Raw genomic sequence first — 6,000 nt, forward strand, 5'->3', positions numbered from 1 at the left:
ACGAAGGGCCAGTTTACTGCCCTTCAAAGTTTAGGGAGGCTGGATTGTGGCCAGTGGGAGTAGAAAATGCCCTGGAGTCAGTGGGAGTAAACAATATCCTAGGCTAGGTGGTCAGTGGGAAGAACAGTGCTGCATCTTTGGTGCCAGTGGGGTAATTAGTTCCCCATTTCTGGTGTCAGTGGGAGGAACAGTGCCCTGTCGCTGGTGTCAGTGGGAGGAACAGTGCCCTGTCGCTGGTGTCGGTGGGAGGAATAGTGCCCCATCATTGGTGTCGGTGGGAGGAATAGTGCCCCATCATTGGTGTCGGTGGGAGGAATAGTGCCCCATCATTGGTGTCGGTGGGAGGAATAGTGCCCCATCATTGGTGTCGGTGGGAGGAATAGTGCCCCATCATTGGTGTCGGTGGGAGGAATAGTGCCCCATCATTGGTGTCGGTGGGAGGAATAGTGCCCCATCATTGGTGTCGGTGGGAGGAATAGTGCCCCATCATTGGTGTCGGTGGGAGGAATAGTGCTCCATCATTGGTGTCGGTGGGAGGAATAGTGCTCCATCATTGGTGTCGGTGGGAGGAATAGTGCTCCATCATTGGTGTCGGTGGGAGGAATAGTGCTCCATCATTGGTGTCGGTGGGAGGAATAGTGCTCCATCATTGGTGTCGGTGGGAGGAATAGTGCCCCATCATTGGTGTCGGTGGGAGGAATAGTGCCCCATCATTGGTGTCGGTGGGAGGAATAGTGCCCCATCATTGGTGTCGGTGGGAGGAATAGTGCCCCATCATTGGTGTCGGTGGGAGGAATAGCGCCCCATCATTGGTGTCGGTGGGAGGAATAGCGCCCCATCATTGGTGTCGGTGGGAGGAATAGCGCCCCATCATTGGTGTCGGTGGGAGGAATAGTGCCCCATCATTGGTATCGGTGGGAGGAATAGTGCCCCATCATTGGTATCGGTGGGAGGAATAGCGCCCCATCATTGGTATCGTGGGAGGAATAGCGCCCCATCATTGGTATCGGTGGGAGGAATAGCGCCCCATCATTGGTATCGGTGGGAGGAATAGCGCCCCATCATTGGTATCGGTGGGAAGAATGGCGCCCCAACGTTGGTGTCAATGGAAGGAATAGTGCTTTGTATCAGTGGAAGGAAAAGTGACCCCTGCTCTAAATGTCACTTTTGCTTGTGCACATCCTAAAGGTTTCTCGCTTCACAGGAAGGTCATCCCCTAAGCATGTTATTTATAGGAATTTTATGTTTTTGTTTCATTTTAAGCCATATTAAAAGAACTGTTTCTCATTAAACCATATTTTCTAAAACTTTTTTTGCATTTTAAATGTCCACCAGGGCAGTGCCGAGCTACAGGGGACCATTCTGGAATTTTCTTCCTATGAAAGCTCTGTTTGTGCACCCAGCAACCTGTAAGCCTTGAATCATATCGTTTTGCTTCAAAATGACCTTGTTGTCAGCCTGTGCCTCTCCGCCTGAGTATGATTTACCCCAGACGGTGCCATTTCAATAATCAGTCATGTTCTTATTTTGAACTTTACCATAAAAGTGAGGTTCCAGCCTCAAAGTGGTGTCGTCTGATTGCATTTCTTGGTGTAAAATCGTAAGCCCTACACACAGCTGTGCTCCTCACTACCGGAGGGGTCTGAGATCAGCCAAAAATGGGGCAAGGAGGTGCATAACTCTGATCCTCACTGTAAGAGGGGGTCTGAGATTAGGCAAAAATGGGGGGGAGAAGCTGGATAACCCCTTCCCTCACTATAAGAGCTGAGATCAGCCAGTAATGGAGGCAGAGGTGGTAACGAGGTTTATAACCCCACCCCTCACTATAAGATCTGAGATCAGCCAAAAACAGGGCAAGAAGGTGTATAACTCTGATCCTCACTAAAAGAGGGGGTCTGAGATTAGGCAAAAATGGGGGGAGAAGCTGGATAACCCCTTCCCTCACTATAAGAGCTGAGATCAGCCAGTAATGGAGGCAGAGGTGGTAACGAGGTTTATAACCCCACCCCTCACTATAAGATCTGAGATCAGCCAAAAACAGGGCAAGGAGGTGCATAACTCTGATCCTCACTAAAAGAGGGGGTCTGAGATTAGGCAAAAATGGGGGGAGAAGCTGGATAACCCCTTCCCTCACTATAAGAGCTGAGATCAGCCAGTAATGGAGGCAGAGGTGGTAACGAGGTTTATAACCCCACCCCTCACTTTAAGATCTGAGATCAACCAGTAATGGGGTCTGATAATTGCCCTTCAATATAGGAGAAATCTGAGAACAGCAAATCATGGGGTAAGGAGGCTTATAACCCCACCTCTCAAGTTAGGAGCAAACTAATAAAAGAGTTACTTCAGCTTTCAGAAAAATCAAACCAGCCCTTACCATCCTGAAGGTGATGCTTGTCCTGAAAGGTTCATCAGGACCCTGCTTGATATGCTAGGCAAGTTTGGACTGGCCATAAGACACACTGGGTGTACGCCGGAGGTCCAGGGCCACCGGGCCACATGTCCTAGGGTTGCCACCTGTCACCTGGACACTTAATGCTTGGTACCCTACAGGCTGAAGGCAAGCATACCCGGAGCTGCAGGGTTGAAGCCATGGTCCATGCTTATACCAATAAAAGATTCTCCTCCTATTTCCTGATGTTTGGGTGGGAGCACAGATTGTCCATTTACCTCCTGCTAGGAGTTTCCACAGATGTTATTAGTCATCAAAATCATTACCAATATGTATCTCATCTGTAATTTACCCTCATGTCTGCTTACCATTTAACTGAAGAACAGCTAACATAAACAAAGAGAACAAAAGAAGGCTTGATCTTCGCGTGAGCTACAGAAATCTGAAAGAAGGTGACCAAGTCTTGCTAAAGAACCTTGGAGCATTTAGAAACCAATAGTTGGCTGACCAATGGTGGAAGGAGATTTTTACAGTGGTGAACAAATTGCCTGGGATCCCAAAGTAGCACTACCCCAAAGGAGCCACCCGGTAATTGCCCAAGTTCTTTTTCCCAGTAGTTGCCCCTCAGCCAGGCACGTGTTCACAGACATTCTTTGTCTCAATAAAAGGTCCAGGGGTGTTATTTTTGGTGTTTTTATTTTTGGGATTTTTTTATTTTACATTCAGGTTCGGGGAACCCCGCTGGCAGCTGATGGAGGGGGGTACTCCACGCCAATTTTTAATTGTTTTTAACATTGACCCAGCATGTCACAATGGTTGATGATGATGGGGTGGGGTCACATGTGATGTTACCGGGTGCCCCTTACATATTTAGGAACTGTCAAGCCAGTGGAGCGGTCATATGGCAGGAGCCAGTATCGAGAGCGGAGCCTTTTTTTTTCTTTTTCTGGGTAGCAGCGGCAGTGGCGGGCATCGTGATTGACGTTGGATCTACTTCAGGGGACATTTTTTAATTTTCCTCTTTTAATAAAGGACTTGTCAAAGACTGTCTCCTGTCTTTTTTCACACTACAGTTTTTTTTTTTTGAATGGGTAGCAGTACCATGTACCGCATGCTCATTCACATGAGGGGGGGCGGGATCTGGGGGCCCTCCTGCTAAAGGGGGCTTCCAGAGTCTTATAAGCCCCCCGCCGACAGACCTCCACAACCACCAGGCAGGGTTGTGGGGAAAAGGCCCTTGTTATCATCAACATGGAGACAAGGTGCTTTGGGGGGGCCCCCCTGCCCCAAAGCACCCCCTCATGTTGAGGGCATGTGGTCTGATATGGTTCAGGATGGGGGGAGCGCTTGCTCACCCCCCCCCTTTCCTGACCTGCCAGACTGCATGCACGGATAAGGGTCTGGTATGGATTTTGGGGGGACCCCACGCCATTTTTTTGTTAAATTTTGGCATGGGGTTCCCTTCAAAATCCATACCAGACCCAAAGGGCTTGGTATGAATGGGGGGCCCACACTGGTTTTTAATTTTTTTTTTTAATTGCCGGCAATTCTTTCTCTTACATTCTTCTGTCAGTGGGGAACCCCGCTGACAGCTGAAACATTAACACATGGTTTTCAATATTAAAATACCACATGACTTGATAAAATAACTCATGCTGTGTTTCATAGCGCTTTTTTGTGAATTTAAACTTATTTTTTTAAATGCTGTGCGGTATCCTACTGCATACTCGGGTGCGGTAAGATACTGCTTAGTGAATTGTGCCCTGTGTCTTAAACTGATGTTTATTATAAATGTTGTGTTGCTTTTGACGGGACATACACATTTCATACAAGTGTGTAGGATCTGCTGCCATCTACTGTTAGTTGCTAATATCACTGTGTTATGTATAATTATTTATTAGCACTTCCTGTCTCTGGTGGGGTGGCTTAAGAACCCCAGAAGGAGGAAGTGGAGTGTGAGAGAGAAAGAAGAGCTGATGCAACATGTCTACATGCAGAAGCTGCATTACTGCAATGCTCTATTTTATCTAGACCAGAATCAGACTTTTAGTTATTTGTTCCTGTGTTCTGGCTGTAGCTGCCCATACCCTCTTGATTTGAATCCTAGTGACATACAAGTCTCTGTCCTATTGCTATTATCTTTCATGTACAGTGCTAGATAGCTAGGTCTGTGCTACTGTATGTAAGTATTGGTCTCCTTCCAGTATATTAGTAGCTGAGCCTATTTACTGCAAAAGAGTGTATATGCAGCTCCTGTTATTTTATTTATTCTTTCTGGTCTGGGTTTTTAAAGCTAGTTTTAGCTTAGGGCTCAATAACCACCCTAGGCTAGAGCCAGGTTAGGCATCAAACACCCACTTCTGGCAGTTAGATGTCCGGCTGCATGTCATATTAGAAACTACTAGGGAGGGGCAAAAGCACAGAGTAGATAGACTGACTTTTAGTTCCAGCACAACACCACTGTTTCTGCATGTGGAAAGCTGTGTTCCAGGCTGATTAGACAACAATTTGAGGATCTCCCCATCACCACTGATCTTGTCTTCAGGTCTCCAACACAAAGACAGATGCTGCATCATGATCATTCTCAAGGGCCCCTGCAACAGAACTTTGCTGCAATGTTCATCTGCAAGTATCTCTATAAATAACTATATATACCTGGATATCTGTGCACAATTCCACCAGGATTCCTATCTGGCCCTGTGCTGATAATACCTGCTTGTACATTGGATGTATGCACTATTATAATTCTCTTTTCTTATAGAGGTTGTATTATTTCCAGACTGGTGTCCATCTATATACATATAGTTAATGTTATATCCTGGTTGCAGTAGTTTCTCTTCTACAAATTACTTTGATTAGATTACTGATTTATTTCTCAGAAAAGGATTCCCCTCTGCAAACTCTTTTGTCTTGTTTGCTGGGACATGCAGAGAGGAGGAGAGGATGAACCAAGGATTCTTGGGCTCCCTGTCCACCTCATCCTCCCTCTGGGGACATCACCTTCTGTCCAGTGCAGCCTGCAGAGGCCAGTCAGTTCTCCAGTCTCTGAGATGGGGGGTGCACTGTGCAAACTGCATGTGTTATTGGAGAAAGGGGGAGGAGGTGCACACTTCTGGATAGAAAGGAAGCCAAACGCTAAACCGCCAATCATCTCCATTACTACTGATGCCTTACAAGGCGGCAGCCAATTTCTAGACGTCCAACATCCACATTTATTTTTTTATTTATTTTATGTTCAAGGCAAGAATTTTATTTTAAATACAGCACCGCTATCCAGCACTCTTTCCTTTCAAACTATTCAACTGACCATTTTATTATTATGAACATGCAATCTCTATATCAGGCCGAAACTAAAACTCCATTTACATCCTGTATTAATATTTTACCATAAAGCTATGAAAGGGTAAGATAGAATAAAATATGATATGACACAATAAGATATGATGGAATGGGGTAAGATACAATAGGATAGGATAAGATAGGATAAACTAGGATAGGATAGGATAAGATACAATGGGATAAGAAAGGATACGATAGTGTAAGATAACATGGGACAAGATAGGATAGGATAGGTTAAAATAGAATGGGATAGGACATAATAGTGTAGGACA

This window comes from Staurois parvus, unplaced genomic scaffold (genome assembly GCF_062004578.1).
Source record: "Staurois parvus isolate SC_StPar_1 unplaced genomic scaffold, SC_StPar_1.0 ptg001181l, whole genome shotgun sequence".
NCBI classification, from domain to species: Eukaryota; Metazoa; Chordata; class Amphibia; order Anura; family Ranidae; genus Staurois; species Staurois parvus.